The sequence below is a fragment of the Macaca fascicularis genome, chromosome 20, assembly GCF_037993035.2.
Source record: "Macaca fascicularis isolate 582-1 chromosome 20, T2T-MFA8v1.1".
Lineage (NCBI taxonomy): Eukaryota > Metazoa > Chordata > Mammalia > Primates > Cercopithecidae > Macaca > Macaca fascicularis.
Genome location: NC_088394.1, coordinates 44,914,708 through 44,936,385, shown reverse-complemented (window position 1 = coordinate 44,936,385; position 21,678 = coordinate 44,914,708).

The window sequence follows — 21,678 nt, the reverse complement described above, 5'->3', positions numbered from 1 at the left end:
GAGTTCAAGGCAAAGTTCTGATGGGATGCAGATGAACAGAAGACAGACAGCATGTCTGGATGATTGCTGTTTTGATTAGAAATCGTTTCATTGCAAGTGAGAGAAACCCAGTTCAAATCTGCTCAGGAGGAAAGGAGAATGGCTATGAAGGATGGGTAAGGAATCTCCTGCCACCTGGGAGGCCTTCTGCTGGGTCTGCAGGCTGGGTCAGGGGTCAGGGGTCAGGGGTCAGGGCATGAACATTTCCAGGACTCACATGCCTTTTCCCACCATGTATTTCAGTTTCTCTTGCATGCGTTGTTGATTTTATTATTTCTTACTGCAGACCAGCTTTCTCCACCTAAGGGGTAACTTGGTATTGAGAAGTTCTTATGGCTGGGACCAGCAGAGAAGAGATGAACTTCTCCCCTTAGATCTACTATAAAAATAAATAAATAAAAATAAATAAATAAATAAATAAATAACAACAACAACAAACAGGTAAGTAATATGATTTGCTTATCTGGAATCAGCTGCTACTCCCTCAGCAAGTCATCACAGCTAGGACAACAGAGTCACACTCATTGAATACAAGGCCCACATCTGTGAGGCTGGGAACATCCAAAGAAGAAGCGTCATCATTTGTCTTCTGCTTGGCTTTCTCCTGTTTGGAGAGCAGCTTTGTGTAAGGATCCATGCTGGGTTATTTTCATGCATGAGTTCATCTGTTTTCACAACTACCCCCACAGAGTAGCAGCCCATCATCACCCCATTGAACAGAGAGAAAGCTGAGACCCAGACAGGTTGAGTAACTTGCTCAGGTTGTGCAGCTGCTGAGTGATGGAGCCAAGATGTAAATTCATTTATTCTTCACGCCAAAGTATGTTCCCTTTCTTACACCATATTTTCTCTTTAATAGGCATTTAAAGAGCACTTACTGTGTGCAAAATCCTGGAAGGCACACATAAATAATCCAAACTGAGGCCTATCTTTCTAGAGTCTATTTGAGATGATCTTACTCATCCTTAAGAACATGTAACAGCAGCAGAAGAGTTAACAAACATGGTACCAGGTGCCACATAGTGGAGGGAGGGAAAGAAAAGGTGCACTTATTGAGTACTGACTGTATGCCAGGCTTTGTGCTAAACATTTTCATGTTTGTCCTCTAGACCTCTACCATCCAATAGAGTAACCATTAGTCATGTATGACTATTTAAAATGAAAATACACTTCCTGTCACTACCACAATTCAAGTGTTCGGTAGCCACATGTGGCTAGTGGCTACCATATTGAACATCACAGATAAGTATTTCTATCACCACAGAACATTCTATTGAACATTACTGGCCTACACTGGGAGGTCCATGAGCCCAGGCACTGGGGCTTGCTCTCTGCTCTCTATTTTATGCGCAGTGCCTCCAGAGTACCTGACACATGCTAGACACTCAATAGTTAAGGCATGCATGAACAAACGAATACATATAGACACACATATGTATATATTTAGATTCAAAGACCACTTCTGGCCAGGTGCAGTGGTTCATGCCTGCAATCACATTTTGGGAGCCCAAGGCAGGCAGATCACTTGAGCCCAAGGGTTTGAGATCAGCCTGGGCAATACGGAGGAACCCCATCTCTACAAAAAAATAGAAAAATTAGCTAGGCATGGTTTCACATGCCTGTGGTCCCAGCTACTCGGGAGGCTGAGATGGGAGGATCCCCTGAGACCAGGAAGTAGAGGTTGGAGTGAGCTGTGATTGTGCCACTGTGCTCCAGCCTGGGTGACAGAGTGAAACCCTGTCTCTCAAAAAAAAAAAAAAAAAGACAACTTCCATTAGAAGACTTACTGTATATTTAAGTATAACTTTCTGTTAAAATGTGAAAAAAAGAGGCAGTGGGATATGCCTGGATTCTCTGCAGGCAGCACATTTTGTGGGCAGGGTAGGACCGTGGAGGGACAGAGACATTGTAATGACCATTCTGCATTGAGCACCCGTCACTTTCATGCCAACTTATTATATTTATAATTTCATGGACTCCTCTCAAGAACCTTATAAAGTGAGATTATTATCCCCATTTTATAGTTCACAAAATTGAGACTCAAAAAAGCTAACTACTGCACTTAAAATCACACAGCAAATAAGTCCCAGAGCCTCCAAAGCCCACACTGTCACCCACCACAGTACTCCCATCTATTTATTTCCTGTACAGCGGAAGCCTGTCTTGACCCCAGCATAATGAATTTTCAGCTTTGGGGTGAGGCTGACTCCCATGAGCAGGCAGATGCCCAGCACCCTTTTAGTCCTCCCAAGCCCAGAGGACCAAGTCATTCATCAGCCACGCCTGGCCCAGAGGTGAGCAGCCTCACAGGTTACCTCTGCACGCATAGGAAAAAAAAAAAAAAAAGGACTCTTTTACGCCGCCTTGTGGCCAGGTAAGGCGAGGGCTCAGAGAAATGGGGCTGCCCCTTCTGCAATCCGACTGCAAGAAAAGCACCACGGTGGTCTTGGGGGTGTAAAATCAGCAGGGGCCTCTTTCCTGTTCTAGCATGTATGGAAGGAAGTGGTGAAGGGTTTTGTCCAAGTGGCCCCATTTGCAGGACCGTCATGGCTCATAACCTAAGTATGCACTTTCACCACCCCCCAAAAAAGCAAATTACCTTTCCTTCAAGAGCTCTCATCTGAAAGTTTTCCGAGTGTTTCTTTGTCTAACCGCTGTTTTCTCGCTTGTTTATTTATTGCCCATTTTTGATTAAAATATTCTATTCTCAGGAGTCTCCATCCCCCAAAGGTCACTTTCCACGGGCTTGATTTAATTAACGAGTGCCGACTTGAAGATGAAAGGTAGGAAACAAAAGGTCTTCCTCATCCAGTCTGAGCCCAAATAAAATCATATTAACATTTCACCTTTTGTTCCCGTGCAAGAAAAACCTTTGGTGCATTGTATCAAAAATTATTGAAATCATTAGGAAAGAAAGAAAGAAAAGAAGTAGACAGCTGTGGCAATAAATTTGTACCCCGTCTCCCCTGCAGCAGGTCCCAATAGAAAAGAAAAAGGAAGAGAAAGAGGAAAAGAAGGAGAAAAAGGGTAGAAAAGGAAAAACAGAAAGAAAGAGAGATTCCAAGTGACAGTGCTATATCCTAAGCCTTGTTTTAAAGTCAAATTAGGAAAACACAACCATTTGGCAGAAAAGCAAGAGAATATCCTAAAACTACCTCTACTTTCCGATGGATACTCTACTTGAGCACGGACCTTGTCTGTTTTTACATCAGCATCTCTCCAGCCCCTAGAAAAATGTCTGGCATAGGGTAACAACTTGCTAAATATTTGCCAGACACCTTAGTAAACAGAATCCAGGCAAGCTGGGTTCTCACTAAGTCTGTCTTTAGCTCATTCTGGACGTTAAGGCAGATCACAGCTCCTCTCTGGACTGAACAGCTCCATCTGCAAATAGAACACACCTTGTCCTGATTTTCCTGGCCTGGAAGCTGTAAGGACAAAACACAGATGTGGAGGCCCTTGGGAAGGTCAGAGCATCACATGAACAGAAGCCACCATGTTAGGACTCTTCACGTGCTCCCAGAGGCCAAACATAAGCCCATCCCCTCCCTTTCACCCACAGATGTGACAAACCAAAAGAAAGCAAGCCGGGGGAGTATAATCACTACTGCAGAGGAACGGGAGAGGAAGAACCACCAAACATCAGCACACTATTTCTGTTGTCCAAAGGGGAAAAGAAGCTGGATTTTGTAATTTGACAACCCAAATGTTTATCAAATTACAGCTGCCTGGAAGTCTCGAGGCAGTGAATAAATAGTGAGTGACACATAGAGGTCCCCAAAGAGGGTAAAGGTCACCAGGTGTGAGTTGCTATAATGAAGAGTTTATGAAAGTGCTGGTACATAAACCTTCCCACAGACTAAGGGCTTGTCAGCAAAGAGTTCCTGTCACCATGCAAGGCCCAGGTGGCTCCACAGAGCCAGGCTCAGGCTCTCAGCTGGCAAAAAGAGGCTCTCCTCCCTCTATTCAATTCGCTTCACTCATGCAGGTATTTTCTCTCCCACAGAGGAGGCTAGTTACAGATGTGTCTTCTGCCTGCAAGAGGGAAGTAAAGTGCGTTCCTAAGATTGCATGTGACAGTTATGTACAGGATGAGAAAGCTGAATTCACCCCAATAGGAAACAGCAAGAAAACTTCGACAAGCCCTCCAGTCTGGTCCCCTCCACCCGAGGCCACAAAGAGACCAAGTTCATTGCAGCCTCAAATTCCTGGGCTCAAGCAATCCTCCCACCTCAGCCTCCCAAGTAGCTGAGACTATAGGTGTGTGCCACCACGTCCGGCTAATTTTCAAACTTTTTTGCAGAAAAGGGGTTTGCTACGTTGCCCAGGCTGGTCTCACACTCCTGGCCTCAAGCAATCTTCCTGCCTTGGCCTTCCAAAGCACTGGGATAATAGGTGTAAGCCATCACCCTTGGCCTGTGTGTCTTTTTCTTTATATCTCTAGCCTCTAATTTTCTGGTTCGAATCTGGTAATCAGAGCAATCTGTACTTCCTCAAGACGGCCTCTGCCATTGCCATTCAGGGGAAATGAGAAAGAGCTGGCCCTTCTCTCCTTTTAAGGATTATTCAGGGATTGGAGACCGTGTTCTCCTGGGCTTCCCTCCCACTGGGGTGCTCATCAGTCCTCTCCTGACCTTTCCTTTGGCTTCCCTGGCCAGAGGCAGGCAGCCCTGGTGGCAACACCCTTCAACAATTCCTTTCCTCTCACTGGGCCTCAGTGAGGCATTGTCATTTACTGTTAACATCCTGACGGGCAGACACGCTGACCAGGAGATCCTGCATTTTCCGAGGGGTTTTGGTTGCCTGTAAATGCAAGCAAGATGATCTGGAAAGAGAGGCTTCCATCCTCTGGAACTAAACACCTGGGGAAACCAAGGCGTGGCTGGGCATTCCCTGGAGACACTCAGCATGTATTTCTTAAGCACCTAATAAGTGCCAGACCCCATGCTAGGCATGTGGGATGCATTTGCAAATGAAAGAGAGCAAAGTCCCCGCCTTGTGGAGTCCGGATTCCAGAATAGAAGACAGGAAACAAACAACATGCATAAGAACCAAACAAATATGTAGCGTGTTACAAGGTGATAATGTTATGGGATCAAAGGAGGCATGTGGGCTAAGGAGGCAGGAGGCCCATGGTCAGGGCTGCGGGGACAGGTGGCAGAGTGGCCTGAACACTGTCACGACTGGAGGAGGAGCAGCTGGCCCAAGTTGGGGGTGGAGAGGGGAAGGGCAGGGGCAGGGCAGGGCAGGTTTGCAAAGCAGGGATGCCTGCCCTCGGCAGGGGTTATTCTGGGAAGGCAGGGAATGGGTTCCAAAGGTGGAAGCAGCTGGCTGAGAGCCATGGAGGAGAGGAAGCAGCGGGAGGGCACTTAGTGCAGTTGAGTCTGGCTGGCGTTGGTGCTTGGGGGAGAGTGGGCTGGACGCACAGTGGGGGCCCATCTGGAAAGCTCCTTCATTACAGCAGGGTCTGGCTTTTGTCCTGAGTGGAGGGAGGGCTGGGAATGGACTCTGCTGGAGTCCTGTGAACACAGCTGAGGAGGCCCAAGAGGAGGACAGTAGCTGTGAGCGCTGCTCTCCCAAACTTCTCGCTCTCCTCTTCTTTTAGCCATGCAGGACGATGGCGGGCCTCTGCTCCCTGAGCATGAGTGTGGCCATGTGACCCGCTTGGGCTGCTGCAATGAGTGTGGAAGGGCCGTGTCACTTCCAGGTGGGGTGAGACTCTGATGACCCGTGGCAGTCAGCTGCAGCCTCCCTCCCCTGGACAGTTGACCCGCGGTATCAAGGACAGTGGCCCTGGATGTTTGCCCAGACCTGAAGCCAGTTTCATGTGAACAAGAAATAAGCTTCTGTGGCACTAAGAGACTTGAGGTTTGTTTTTACTGCAACGTATCTTAGCCTATGGTGACACAAGGACAATTTCAGAGCCCCAGTTCCTCACGAGACTCAAATTTATTCCTGGAAGTCAGGCAGAATCTTCCTAATCTCTATGTAGTTCAAGGCACCTACCTCATGCCCGGCCAGTGCCGATCTGGTTCCCACCCTGCAGGTTTTGCCAGTGATTACCATTCATTAGCCCTGATATTCCTCCAGAACTCCATGGAACTGCTTGAGTCTCCTGTCTTAGGTTGTCCATCCAATAGTGCCGCAAGGCAAGCAAAGACTGACCCCGGTGGGCTCATTTTGCAGAGGCAGAAACTGAGACACAAGTGAACCAGATCACTCAGGGATGGGCTTCCAGCCTGGGCCTTCTGGGCGGTCGTGTTTCCACCCTAGGAGCTGAGGAGAGTCCCCATGGGGCTGAGAAGCAGGGGGTGCTCTGAGTTGGAGGCCCCAGATTTCCTTCCTTTCTTTCTTCCTTTCTTCCTTTCCTTTCCTTTCCTTTCCTTTCCTTCCTTCCTTCCTTCCTTCCTTCCTTCCTTCCTTCCTTCCTTCCTTCCTTCCTTCCTTCCTTCCTTCCTTCCTTCCTCTCCCTCTCTTGGTCTCTCTCCTTCTTTCTTTCTTTTTTTTTTGAAACAGGGTATCACTCTGTCACCCAGGCTAGAGTGCAATGGTTTGAACACAGCTCATCGCAGCCTCCAACTTCCAGGCCCAAGCAATCCTCCCACCTCAGCCTCCTGAGTAGCTGGGACCACAGGTGTGCACCACCACACCCGGCTAATTTTTGTATTTTTTATAGAGACAGTGTTTTGCCGTGTTGCCCAGGCTGAGAGGTCACACATTCCTGATCTTTCCTTGGTCATGAGAGAGACTCTACGTTGTTCACACCAGGCTGCCGTGGAGTAAGAGGGAGGCAGCTGGGGGCCTGGGGCACGTCAGAACTCTTCTCCAGTGCCATCCCCATCTGTCTGTCCCCTGTCCCATCTGCCCCAGGCACATGGACAACTTGACAGTATGGCTAGCGGGTCAGGCTCCTGCTGCCTCGCAATTCACACAGGAGTTTCTCAACCTGAAGAGCTCTACTTCTCCCCTTTGTGTTCATTTCACATCAACTCTTACTCATGCTTCTGAACTTAGCATGTATGTCACCTCCTCAGGGTGGTCTTCCCTGATTTCCCAGACAGGTGCTGCGCCGCCCACTCCCATGCTCCTGGTGTGACCCCTTCATGACATCCTGACCTGTCAGCAATGTGCTCATCTATGAAAAATGTCCACTGCCCCTTCTAGGCTGTAAGCATAATGAAGGTACAGTCCTCTTCAGTTTTCCTCATCCCAAGGTTTGGAGCATAACAAGCCACACTAAATATTCGTAGACAGCGTGAATAAATTGTCAAAAGCTGTACAAACAGAAGGGATTTTTGTCTGTCTACATTAAATGGCAATTCCACCTTCCCCAGCTCAGGAAGGATTTCACGGATCCACTCACCATAGGGGCTTGATTGCATTTTAAATAAAAAGACCCTGTCCCCAGACACCGTGGGCAGCCTGCATCAGAGCTTTTCCCTTGTAATGAACTTCCCTGGCATTATTGCTGCATTAAATTGTGTTAATCAAATGGGAAGTGGTAAGCGGTTTTCCTCCCCATGTAATCCTTCCTGAGCTGAACACTCTCAGTGGGAAAATGAAAAGGCTGACACGAATCAGAGTCCAGGACGGATCAAAGAACAGCAGCAGTTTTGATTTGTGTTAATTTTGCATGTACAAGAAAACCCTCCTCATTCCTCTTTATTTAAAGAAGGCAGAAGCATGACAATAACATACTGTTTGAAGAGCGACAACGAAAAGCAGAACATTTTGCTCAGACACTAAAGAGGCAGAGGGAGAGGAAGAGCAACTCACACAATGTCACGCTGTCTCTGTACCTGAGAACAAAGCCTGTTTGCTAAACTTGTTTGAAGGATCCACATTTTCAGGTGTGGCTGGATGGGCGAGAGCTTTGCTTTCCTTTTATGCCTAGTGGCCTGCAGTTCAGGCTTCAAATGAACTCATCTTTCATTCCTTCTTTCAGGGAACAGTCACTAAACTCTGTACTGGGCATAGAGAGATGAGTGAGCCACAGCCCTTACTCTCAGGATGCTCCTAGTCTGCTGGGAGGGTGGAAATGGATCCAGGTGCTTATGCTACCAGTGGGGGAGTGCTGTTGCAATGGAGGAAGTTCTCAGATGCTGGGGAAACACAAGGGCAGGAAACGGTGCTAGGCAAGGGAGTTGGGCCTCCAGTATCCACACTGTCCTTCCCCCATGGAGCCTTGGCCTGTGGTGAGCATGGACAACCAGTTCTGAGATTCTCCTTCAGAGCCAAGGAGTCTCCCAGTTTCTCAGCCTCAGAAAAAGTTCCCCAAATCGAAGTGTCTCTCGACGGTTTCTAGTGTCAATTCACACGCTTAACAAAGACCACTCAGAGCAGATCTGGAGCAGGTGAAAAGCTCCACTCATGTCTCTCATCTCAGAAGTTAGGCTGATGAAGCTGCAAGATCTCACCTACCATCAGGGACTCTTGTTGAGACTGTGCAAGATCTTGGGGAAGGAAGAAAACACAAGAGGGAAGTGAGTCAAACAGGCAAAGCAGGTCGGGAACAGGCAGAGTTCACTCCGGTTCCACTGGAGTACTCCTCCCTTAAAAGTGGGACACTTAGGAATTGAGAGCGTCGTTGCTGACTAGGACAGTTATAACACAAACCTCCTTTACTGAGCCCTTCCTATTTTCCAGGCACAAGACAGTCATCATTTCACTGTAATATCACCCTTAATGCCCACTTATCACAATGTATCAGGTGAGGTGAGTGACTTTCAGAGAGATTCAGTAATGTACCCGAGTTCACCCAGTGACAGGGCCAAAACTTTTGATCAGCTCAAACTCAAGCCCATTTTATTTTCACTGGAGGCTGCTGAGGGTTTCTGAGTCTACTTGCAGTATTTTATGTGGTTTTATATAAGCTAGAGAGCAGCAAAGCACAAGTGGCCCAGTTGCCCAAGATTTTTAAAAAGTCATTACATTTTCAGACTGTTAGTTGCTATGGAAGACTGTGCCCTTTTGATATTTGGGAAACACAGGAACCAGCAAGATTGTAGAGCCACTGTGGCATTTCACATGGCACTGGTAAGCTAGACACCGCTGATGAAATTGGGGTCCCAGACGTTCCAGAGCCCTTGTCTTGGGTAGGCCAGGGCTGCTGGGATGGGGAGTGAAGGGAAGGATACTGGGCTGGAAGCAGGACATCCTGGCCCAAGATGCTTCTCTGCCATTCACTCACCACAGACCTTTAGGCAGTGACGGTTGTCCACATTTGTCCTTCAGAAAAATTAGGTTACTTATACCTGCTAGTTGTAAGGATGCTGTACATAATTAGTGATCAAAGATGATGACTGTGAATACCTCCCAAATAGGACTTACTCCGCAAATGTGAAGTGTCAGGGTATCAGCTGAAATGGATCAGGGACTGAGTCATAGAGAAAAGAAGGGAAAACATGCTTATCACATGTAGCCAGTGTGAGAAACAAGAATGCAACTCACATAAAAAGAGCAGAACAGCCAGGTGTGGTGGATCACTCCTGTAATCCCAGAACTTTGGGAGGCCAAGGTGAGTGGATCACCTGAGGGCAGGAGTTTGAGACCAGCCTGGCCAACATGGTGAAACCTCATCTGTACTAAAAATACAAAATTAGCCAGGCATGGTGGCAGGTGCCTGTAATCCCAGCTACTTGTGAGGCTGAGGCAGGAGAATCACTTGAACCTGGGAGGCAGAGGTTGCAGTGAGCCAGGATCACACCACTACATTCCAGCCTGGATAACAGAGTGAGACTCGGTCTCAAAAACATAAATAAAATAAAATAAAATAAAATAAAATAAAATAAAAGCAGAACCAGGTGTACACACACACACACACACACACACACACACACACACACACATATCTCAATAATGAGGTGGAGAAATATACTTTCCTCCTCTTTATTTATTTACTAAAATATTTCTGAGTATTTGCTATGTTCCAGGCACTAAAGAAAGACCAATAAACAAGAGAGGCAAAGTTTGTTATTTAATTCAGATTAACAGGAGTTGACCTAAAACCAAGTACTTAATAGATCATTAGCTCCTTCCCATGATGTTCCACATTGTCCTAAGGATGAGTCGTTTTTTTTCCTTTTTTTAAAGACTAGAGGCCTCCCTCTGCTGCCCAGGCTGGAGTGCAGTGGTGCAATTATAGTTCATTGCAGCCTCAACTTTTGGGGCTCAAGGGATCCTCCTGCCTCAAACTCCTAAGTAACTGGGATTATAGGTGTGCACTACCATGCCCGGCTAATTTTTCTATTTTTTGCAGAGACAAAGTCTTGTTCTGTTTCCCAGGCTGGTCTTGAACTTCCAGATTCAAGCAATCCTCCCACTTCAGGCTCCCAAAGCCCTGGGATTAGAGGCATAAGTTTTAGTGGCTGCATAATATTCCACTGTTTGGATTATCATAGTTTAGTTTCCTAGTGTTTGGCATTTGGGTTTTTTTTTTCAAATTTGGGGGAGTCACACAAATTTATGTCTACATTAATAAATACTTCCTTAGGATACAAGCAAAGATGTGGAAAGGTTGAGTCAAAGGGTATAAACATTTCTAAAGAGTTTGATGTACCTATTCCCAAAACTAGCCCCAATTTCTACCTCCAGCTGTAGGATATGAGCCTCAAAACACAGGCCTCTTGGAATTAAACTAGAAATCAGTAATAAAGATATCTGGAAAAAATTCTTCAAATATATAGAAATTAAATAAACAACATACTTCTAAATAATCCGTTGGTCAGAAGGAAATATCAGGGAGAATTAAATAATAGTTTGAACAAATGGGGGGGCATGCCCAAGATGGCCGAATAGGAACAGCTCCAGCCTCCAGCTCCCAGTGTGAGCGACACAGAAGACGGGTGATTTCTGCATTTTCAACTGAGGTACTGGGTTCATCTCACTGGGGCATGTCGAACAGTTGGTGCTGGTCCACGGGTGCAACCCAACCAGTGAGAGCTGAAGCAGGGTGAGGCATCACCTCACCTGGGAAGTGCAAGGGGGAAGGGAAGTCCTTTTCCTAGCCAAAGGAAATTGAGACACAAAACACCTGGAAAATCAGGTAACTCCCACCCTAATACTGCACTTTACCAAGGGTCTTACCAAACGGCACACCAGGAGATTATATCCCACACCTGGCCCGGAGGGTCCCATGCCCATGGAACCTCCCTCATTGTTAGCACAGCAGTCTGAGATCTAACTGCAAGGCAACAGCGAGGCTGGAGGAAGGGCGCCCACCATTGCTGAGGCTTAAGTAGGTAAACAAAGCCATTGGGAAGCTCGAATTGGGTGGAGCCCACAACTACTCAAGGAGGCCTGCCTGCCTCTGTAGACCACCTCTGGGGACAGGGCATAGCTAAACAAAAAGCAGCAGAAACCTCGGCAGAGGTATATGTCCCTGTCTGACAGCTTTGAAGAGAGCAGTGGATCTCCCAGCATGGAGGTTGAGATCTGAGAATGGATAGACTGCCTGCTCAAGTTGGTCCCTGACCCCTGAGTAGCCTAACTGGGAGACATCCCACACTAGGTGCAGACCGACACCTCACAACTCACACGACTGGGTACACCCCTGAGACAAAGCTCCAGAGCAAGAATCAGGCAGCAACTCTCGCTATTCAGCAATATTCTATCTTCTGCAGCCTCTGCTGCTGATACCCAGGCAAATAGGGTCTGGAATGGACCTCAAGCAAACTCCAACAGACCTATAGCTGAGGGTCCTGACTGTTAGAAGGAAAACTAACAAACAGAAAGGACACTCACAACAAAACCCCATCAGTACATCACCATCATCAAAGACCAAAGGCAGATAAAACCACAAAGATGGGGAAAAAGCAGTGCAGAAAAGCTGGAAATTCAAAAATTCAGAGCGCATCTCCCCCTCCAAAGGAACATAGCACATCCCCAGCAACAGAACAAAGCTGGATGGAGAATGACTTTGACGAGTTAAGAGAAGAAGGCTTCAGTCAATCAAACTTCTCAGAGCTGAAGGAGGAACTACGTAACCAGTGCAAAGAAACTAAAAACCTTGAAAAAAGATGTGACGAATGGCTAACTAGAATAACCAATCTAGAGAAGTCCTTGAAAGAACTGATAGAGATGAAAACCATAATACAAGAACTACATGACAAATGCACAAGCTTCAGTAACCGACTTGATCAACTGGAAGAAAGAGTATCAGCGATTGAAGATCAAATGAATGAAATGAAGTGAGAAGAGAAGAGTAGAGAAAAAAGAGTAAAAAGAAATGAACAAAGCCTCCAAGAAATATGGGATTATGTGAAAAGACCAAATCTACATCTGATTGGTGTGCCTGAAAGTTAGGGGGAAAATGGAACCAAGTTGGAAAACACTCTGCAGGGTATCATCCAGGAGAACTTCCCCAACCTAGTAAGGCAAGCCAACATTCAAATTCAGGAAATACAGAGAATGCCACAAAGATACTCCTTGAGAAGAGCAACTCCAAGACACATAATTGACAGATTCACCAAAGTTGAAGTGGAGGAAAAATAATTAAGGGCAGCCAGAGAGAAAGGTCGGGTTATCCACAAAGGGAAGCCCATCAGACTAACAGTAGATCTATCAGCAGAAACTCTCTAAGCCAGAAGAGAGTGGGGCCAATATTCAACATTCCTAAAGAAAAGAATTTTCAACCCAGAATTTCATATCCAACCAAACTAAGTTTCATAAGTGAAGGAGTAATAAAATTCTTTACAGATAAGCAAATACTTAGAGATTTTGTCACCACCAGGCCTGCCCTACAAGAGATCCTGAAGGAAGCACTCAACATGGAAAGGAACAACCAGTACCAGCCATTGCAAAAACATGCCAAAATGTAAAGTCCATCGATGCTAGAAAGAAACTGCATAAACTAACAAGCAAAATAACCAGCTAATATCATAATGACAGGACCAAGTTCACACATAACAATATTAACCTTAAATGTAAATGGACTAAATGGTCCAATTAAAAGACACAGACTGGCAAATTGGATAAAGAGTCAAGACTCATCAGTTTGCTGTATTCAGGAGACCCATCTCACATGCAGAGACATACATAGGCTCAAAATAAAGGGATGCAGGAAGATCTACCAAGCAAATGGAAAACAAAAAAAAAAGCAGGGGTTGCAATCCTAGTCTCTGATAAAACAGACTTTAAACCATCAAAGATCAAAAAAGACAAGGCCATTACATAATGCTAAAGGGAACAATTCATCAGGAAGAGCTTACTATCCTAAATATATATGCACCCAATACAGGAGCACCCAGATTCATAAAGCATGTCCTTAGAGACTTACAAACAGACTTAGACTCCCATACAATAATAATGGCAGAATTTAACACTCCACTGTCAACATTAGACAGATCAATGAGACAGAAAGTTAACAAGGATATCCAGGAATTGAACTCAACTCTGCACCAAGTGGACCTAATAGACATCTACAGAACTCTCCATCCCAAATCAACAGAATATACATTCTTCACAGCACCACATCACACTTATTCCAAAATTGGCCACATAGTTGGAAGTAAAGCACTCCTCAGCAAATGTAAAAGAACAGAAATCACAACAAACTGTCTCTCAGACCACAGTGCAATCAAACTAGAACTCAGGCCTAAGAAACTCAATCAAAACCACTCAACTACATGGAAACCGAACAACCTACTCCTGAATGACTACTGGGTACATAACGAAATGAAGGTACAAATAAAGATGTTCTTTGAGACCAATGAGAACAAAGATACAACATACCAGAATCTCTGGGACACATTTAAAGCAGTGTGTAGAGGGAAATTTATAGCACTAAATGCCCACAAGAGAAAACTGGAAAGTTCTAAAATTGACACCCTAACATCACAATTAAAAGAACTAGAGAAGCAAGAGCAAACACATTTGAAAGCTAGCAGAAGGCAAGAAATAACTGAGATCAGAGCAGAACTGAAAGAGATAGAGACACAAAAAACCCTCCAAAAAATCAATGAATCCGGGAGCTGGCTTTTTGAAAAGATCAATAAAATTGATAGACCACTAGCAAGACTAATAAAGAAGAAAAGAGAGGAGAATCAAATAGATGCAATAAAAAATGGTAAAGGGGATATCACCACCGACCACACAGAAATACAAACTACCATCAGAGAGTACTATAAACACCTCTATGCAAATAAACTAGAAAACCTATAAGAAATGGATCATTTCCTGGACACTTACACTCTCACAAGACTAAACCAGGAAGAAGTTGAATCCCTGAATAGACCAATAGTAGGCTCTGAAATTGAGGCAATAATTAGTAGCCTACCAACCAAAAAAATTCCAGGACCAGACGGATTCACAGCCGAATTCTACCAGAGGTACAAGGAGGAGTTGGTACCATTCCTTCTGAAACTATTCCAATCAATAGAAAAAGAGGGAATCCTCCCTAACTCATTTTATGAGGCCAACATCATCCTGATACCAAAGCCTGGCAGAGACACAACAAAAAAAGAGAATTTTTGACCAATATCCCTGATGAACATCGATGCAAAAATCCTCAATAAAATACTGGCAAACCAAATTCAGCATCACATCAAAAAGCTTTTCCACAATGATCAAGTCGGCTTCATCCCTGGATGCATGGCTGGTTCAACATATGCGAATCAATAAACATAATCCAGCATATAAACAGAACCAAAGACAAAAACCACATGATTATCTCAATAGATGCAGAAAAGGCCCTTGAAAAAATTCAACAGCCCTTCATGCTAAAAACGCTCAAGAAATTTGGTATTGATGGAACATATCTCAAAATAATAAGAACTATTTATGACAAACCCACAGCCAATATCATACTGAATGGGCAAAAACTGGAAGTGTTCCCTTTGAAACCTGGCACAAGACAGCGATGTCCTCTCTCACCACTCCTATTCAACATAATGTTGGAAGTTCTGGCTAGGGCAATCAGGCAAGAGAAAGAAATCAAGGGTATTCAGTTAGGAAAAGAAGAAGTCAAATTGTCCCTGTTTGCAGATGACATGATTGTATATTTTGAAAACCCCATCATCTCAGCCCAAAATCTCCTTAAGCTGATAAGCAACTTCAGCAAAGTCTCAGGATACAAAATCAATGTGCAAAAATCACAAGCATTCTTATACACCAGTAACAGACAAACAGAGTGTCAAATCATGAATGAACTCACATTCACAATAGCTTTTAAGAGAATAAAATACCTAGGAATCCAACTTACAAGGGATGTAAAGGACCTCTTCAGGGAGAACTACAAATCACTGCTCAGTGAAATAAAAGAGGACACAAACAAATGGAAGAACATACCATGCTCATGGATAGGAAGAATCAATATTGTGAAAATGGTTATACTGCCCAAGGTAATTTATAGATTCAGTGCCATCCCCATTAAGCTACCAATGACTTTCTTCACAGAATTGGAAATACTGCTTTAAAGTTCATATGGAACCAAAAAAGATCCCACATTGCCATGACAATCCTAAGCCAAAAGAACAAAGCTGAAGACATCATGCTACCTGACTTCAAACTACACTACAAGGCTACAGTAACCAAAACAGCATGGTACTGGTACCAAAACAGAGATATAGACCAATGGAACAGAACAGAGCCCTCAGAAATAATACCACACATCTACAGTCACCAGATCTTTGACAAACCTGACAAAAACAAGAAATGGAGAAAGGATTCCCTATTTATTAAATGGTGCTGGGAAAATTGGTTAGCCATAAGTAGAAAGCTGAAACTGGATCTTTTCCTTACTCCTTATACGAAAATTAATTCAAGATGGATTAGAGACTTAAATGTTAGACCTAAAACCATAAAAACCCTAGAAGAAAACCTAGGTAATACCATTCAGGACATAGGCATGGGCAAAGACTTCACGTCTAAAACACCAAAAGCAATGGCAACAAAAGCCAAAATTGACAAATGGGATCTAATTAAACTAAGGAGCTTCTGTACAGCAAAAGAAACTACCATTAGAGTGAACAGGCAACCTACAGAATGGGAAAAATTTTTTGCAATCTACTCATCTGACAAAGGGCTAATATCCAGAACCTACAAAGAACTCAATCAAATTTACAAGAAAAAAACAACCCCATCAAAAAGTGGGCAAAGGATATGAACAGACACGTCTCAAAAGAAGACATTCATACAGCCAACAGATGCATGAAAAAATGCTCATCATCACTCACCATCAGAGAAATGCAAATCAAAACCACAACGAGATACCATCTCACACCAGTTAGAATGGCAATCATTGAAAAATCAGGAAACAGGTGCTGGAGAGGATGTGGAAAAATAGGAACACTTTTACACTGTTGGTGGGACTGTAAACTAGTTCAACCATTGTGGAAAACAGTATGGTGATTCCTCAAGGATCTAGAACTAGAAATACCATTTGACCCAGCCATCCCATTACTGGGTATATGCCCAATATGCCCAAAGGATTATAAATCATGCTGCTATAAAGACACATGCACATGTATGTTTATTGCGGCACTATTCACAATAGCAAAGACTTGGAATCAACCCAAATGTCCACCAGTGACAGACTGGATTAAGAAAATGTGGCACATATACACCATGGAATACTATGCAGCCATAAAAAAGAATGAGTTTGTGTCCTTTGAAGGGACATGGATGCAGCTGGAAACCATCATTCTCAGCAAACTATCACAAAAACAGAAAACGAAACACCGCATGTTCTCACTCATAAGTGGGAATTGAACAATGAGATTACTTGGACACAGGAAGGGGAACATCACACACCGGGTCCTATTGTGGGGATGGGGTAGGGGCAACGGATAGCATTAGGAGATATACCTATTGTAAATGACAAGTTAATGGGTGTGGCACATCAACATGGCACATGTATACATATGTAACGAACCTGCACGTTGTGTACATGTACCCTAGAACTTAAAGTATATTAAAAAATTAGTTTGAACAAATAATTGAACAAATATAAAACACAGCATATCAAATTTATGGGATGCAGCTAAAGCAATGTTTAAAGAGAAAGGTGCAACATTAAACGCTTACATTTAATAAAGTAAAGGTTTCATATTAACAACCTAGTATTTATCCTTTAAAAAAACTGAAGAAGATAAAAGACCCAAAGTAAGCAGAAGAAAAGGGAGATACTAATAAGAGTGGAAATCAATAAAATTTAAAAAAGAAAAATAGAGAAATAAAAAAAATCAAAAGTTGGTCATTTGAAAAAATTAATAAAATTGATAAAAGTCTAGCCAGACTCTCAAAGAAATAGAAACAATACAAATTACTATTATTTGGAATTAAAGAGAAAATTTCACTACAGATTATACAGATGTTAAAAGTTTAATGAGGCCGGGCGCGGTGGCTCAAGCCTGTAATCCCAGCACTTTGGGAGGCCGAGACCGGTGGATCACAACGTCAGGAGATCGAGACCATCCTGGCTAACACGGTGAAACCCCGTCTCTACTAAAAAATACAAAAAACTAGCCGGGCGAGGTGGCGGGCACCTGTAGTCCCAGCTACTCGGGAGGCTGAGGCAGGAGAATGGCGTGAACCCGGGAGGCGGAGCTTGCAGTGAGCTGAGATCCGGCCACTGCACTGCAGCCTGGGTGACAGAGCGAGACTCCGTCTCAAAAAAAAAAAAAAAAAAGTTTAATGAACAGCCATATATATATATATTTGACCGCTTAGATAAAATTGTTCAAGTCCTTGAAACCACAAATTACTAAACTTATCCAAGAATAAACAGGCAATCTAAGTAGCCCATTATCCATAAAGAAATTTAAATGATAGCTTAAAATCTTCTGAAAATGAAAACTGAAGACTCAGATTGTCTCTCTGTGAATTATACCAAACATGTAAAGAAAATTTTCTACACATGTTGTTCCAAAAACATAGAAGAGGAAGCACTTCTAACTTATTTTAAGAGGCCAGAACTACCTTGATCCCAAAACCAGAAAATGACGATACAAGAAACCTACAGATGAATATCTCTCATGAAAATAGACACAAAATTCTCATCAAAATATTAGCAAATCCAGTCCAGTAATATATTAAAAGGGTAATGTATCATGGCCAGATGCAGTTTATCTCAGGAATGCAAAGCTGGTTCAACATTTGAAAATCAGTCACTGTAATCTTCCATATTAACAGATTAAAGAAGAAAAATTCCATGGTTTTACCAACTGATACAAGAAAAAAAAAAAAGCATTTTTAAAAACTCAACATTTATCCATGATAAAAACTCTCAGAAAACTAGGAATAAAGCGGAACTTCTTTAATCTGATAAAGGTTATCCACCAAAAAAACAAAAACAAAACAAAACAAAACCAAAACTGCAGCCAACATCATATTTAATGGTGAAAAAAATTACATGCTTACATCCTAAGATAGGAAACAAGAAAAAGATATTCACTCACACGACTCCAATTTTCCAATTTGTCATGAAAATCCTGTCTTAGGTAACAAGGCCCAAACCGAAAAAAGACACAGAACTGGGAAAGAAAGAAATAAAACCCTTTTTATTCATAGATAACACGACTGTATACAATACATAGAAAATCCCAAAGAATTCTATCTTCAAAAAATGCAAAAACAAAAATGAGAACTATTGAGTTTAGCAAGGTCAAGAGTTGTCTACATGCCAGATATGAGCAGTTAAAAACTGGAATATTAAAAAGCAACATGTACAAAAGTTTTAGGAAAACTAGCTACATAGACATAAATCTAACAAAGATGTATGCAAGATCTGTATGCTGAAAACCACAAAACAATGATGAAAGAGATTAAAGAAGATCTAATAATTGAGGAGACATGCTGTGCTCATGTATTGGAAAATTCAACACGGTTAAGATACCAATTCTCTCCCAAACTGATCTAGATATTTAATGCAATTTCCATCAAAATCCCAGTAGGAATTTTTGTAGATATAGACAAATTAATTGTAAGATTTATATGGAAAGTCAAAGTAGCCAAAAACCTTTTTTTAAAAGAACAAATTTGGAGAATTTCATACTGTCAGCTTTTTTTTTTTCCAACTTTTATTTTAGATTCAGGGAATATATGTGCAGATTTGTTACCTAGGTATATTGCATGATGCTGAGGTTTGGAGTACAAATGATTCCATTACCCGCGTACTGAACATAGTACCCAACAATTAGTTTTTCAGTCCTTGTCCCCCTATTCCCCCCCTTCCCCTTCTGGTAGTCCTCCATGTCTATCGTTGCCATCTTGATGTCCATTAGTACCCAATGTTTAGCTCTCACTTATAAGTGAGAATATGCAGGATTTGGTTTTCTGTTCCTTAGGATAATGGCCTACAGCTGCAGCCATGTTGCTGCAAAATAACATAGTTTCTTTCATTTTTATGGCTGCATAGTATTCCATGGTGTGTATGTACCATATTTTCTGTATCCAGTACACTGTTGATGGGCAGCTGGGTTGATTCCACCTCTTTACTGTTGTGAATAGTGCTGTGATGAACATGCAAGGGCATGTGTTTTTTTGGTAGAATGATTTGTTTTATTTTGGGTAGATACCAGTAATGGAGTTGCTAGGTTGAATGGTAGTTTTGTTTTAAGTTCTTTGAGAAATCTCTAAACTGGTTTTCACAATGCCTGAACTAATTTACATTCCCACCAACAGTCCATAAGCATTCACTTTTCTCTGCAGCTTCACCAACATCTATTTTTAAAAAATTATTTTAATGATAGCCATTCTGACTTGTATGAGATGATATCTCATTGTGGGTTTTGATTTGCATTTCTCTGATGATTAGTGAAGTGAAGAATTTTTCCATATGTTTGTTGGCCACTTGTGTATCTTCTTTTGAGAAGTGTCTGTTCATGTTCTTTGCCCATTTTTGATAGAGTTACTTGTTTTCTGATTGTTCAATTGTTTAAGTTCCTTACAGATTCTTAATATTCGATCTTTGTCAGATACCCAGTTTGCAAATATTTTCTCCCATTCTTTAGGTTGTTTGTTTATTCTGTCGATGATTTATTTTGCTGTGCAGAAGCTGTTTAGTTTAATTCGGTTCCACTTGTTAATTTTTGTTTTTGTTGCAATTCCTTTTGAGAACTTAGTCATAAATTATTTCCCGAGGCTGATTTTTAGAATGGTGTTCCCTAGGTTTTCTTCTAGAATTCTTATAGTTTGAGGTCTTCCTTTAAGTCTTTAATCTATCTTGAGTTAATTTCTGTACATGGTGAAATGTAGGGGTCCAATTTCATTCTTCAGCATATAGCTAGTCAGCTATCCTAGCACCATTTATTGAATAGAGAGTTCTTTCCCCATTGCTCATTTTTGCCAACTTTGTAAAAGATTAGATGGCTGTGTGTGGCTTTATTTCTGGATTCTCCATTCTGTTCCATTGCACACTCTCTGATTTTAAGACTTACTATAAAGCTATAGTAATCAAGATAGTACAGGATTGGCCAAAGATAGCCACATAGATCAATAAAACAGAATGGAGAGTCCAGTGATAAACTCGCATAAATAGAGTGTATTAATTTTTGCAAAGGCAATTCAATGGAGAAAGAATAACCTCTTCAACAAATGGTACATGAACAATTGAACACACCTATGCCAAAGAAAGGAAGAAAAAGAGACTTAACTTTTTTAGAAAAAAAGGAAGAAAGGAAAGAAAAAGAAAGAAAAGAAGGAATGGAGGGAAGGAGGAAGGAGAAAGTACATTGATATATATCTCACACCTTATACAAAAATTAACTTAAAATAGACCACAGATCTTAAATATAAAACTGTAAAACTTTTAAAAGACTACATAGGGTGAAAAACTTTTTGACCTTAGGTGAGGTAAAGAGATCTTAGACATGTTTTACACTAAAAATAAAATAAAATAAAATAAAATTTTATAAATAAACAAATGGACTTCACTAAAAAGATTATGCTCTGCAAAAGACACTGTTAAGAGAATGAAAAAAAAACTACAAAAAGGGAGAAGTTATTTACAAATTACATAAGTACTAGTACCCAGAATATTTAAATAACTCAAAACTCAACAATAAAGAAAACAACTCAATTAAAAAGTGAGAAAATATTTGAACACACTTCAAAAAGAAAATATGTGGATAGCAAATAATTACATAAAAAGATGATCAACATCATTAGTCATTAGGGAAATGCAAATTAGGGCCACAATGTGACACTACTATACGCCTATTAGAATAACTTAAAAAAAGAAAAGGAAAAAACAACCTGATGATACCAAGTGCTACCAAGGAGGTAGTAGTAAACTTTTCTTACTCATTGCTGGTTGGAAGGCACAATAGCACATCACTCTGGAAAATAATTGTGGCAGCTTCTTATAAAATTAAGAATACACTTAATATATTATCCAGTAATCTCGCTCCTAAGTATTTACTCTACAGAAATAGAAACTTGTCTTCAGACAAAATCCTGTACATGAATGTTTATAGGAGTTTTCTCTGTAACCACTCAAAATTGGAAACTACCTAAATATTCTTCAATGGATTAAAAAACATGGTACACCTGTACAATGGAAAACTACTCAGCAATAAAAAGGAGCAAACTACTGATGCACACAGCAACATGAATCTCAAAGGCATTATGCTGAGTGAAAAAAGCCAGAGACAAAGGTTGCTCCACACTCTGGGATTCTATACATATAAAAAGCAAAACCAT